The sequence below is a fragment of the Charadrius vociferus genome, unplaced genomic scaffold, assembly GCF_000708025.1.
Source record: "Charadrius vociferus isolate BGI_N301 unplaced genomic scaffold, ASM70802v2 scaffold2085, whole genome shotgun sequence".
NCBI lineage: Eukaryota > Metazoa > Chordata > Aves > Charadriiformes > Charadriidae > Charadrius > Charadrius vociferus.
In genome coordinates, this window is record NW_009648370.1 from 14692 (window position 1) to 15207 (window position 516).

Sequence of the window (516 nt, forward strand, 5' to 3'; positions counted from 1 at the left end):
CGCTGCTGGAGAGACGCCGGGAAGGGAGGCGCTGCCAGCGCGGCCGGTTTGGGGGTTTCTGTGGGGGGGAGGTGGGGGAACAAGCCTTGGGAAGCTTTGGAGAGAAATGGGGTTCTTTTCTTCCTTTTCCGGTGAAATGTTTTTGGTTCAGACTCACTTTGAATGTTTTCCATCTGGGTCTGCGTTCGGGGCGTTGGGAGGACGGACGCCGGCTATTTCCAGAGCGAGGACGGGAGGTGGGTCAGCTGAAAGGGGAGCTTTGCAGTAACGTTTTTATTTATTTATTTTATTTTCCCCGTGGCCCAAAGGATAGCGGGAGCTCGTGTGTGCGTGCCCGTAACGTTCTCCAGGTGTGGTTTGAATGTGCTCAAAGATACCGCGCTCGGAGAGATGTGCTGGCGATGGTGTCCCTTCGAAGAACAAAGTGTCGGTCCCTCCTGCGTCGTGGTCGGTCTTCACAGTGCCTAATTCCCGGTCGAATCCTTTCCCGTGCTTTGTCCCGCGCTCCTCGCCGCT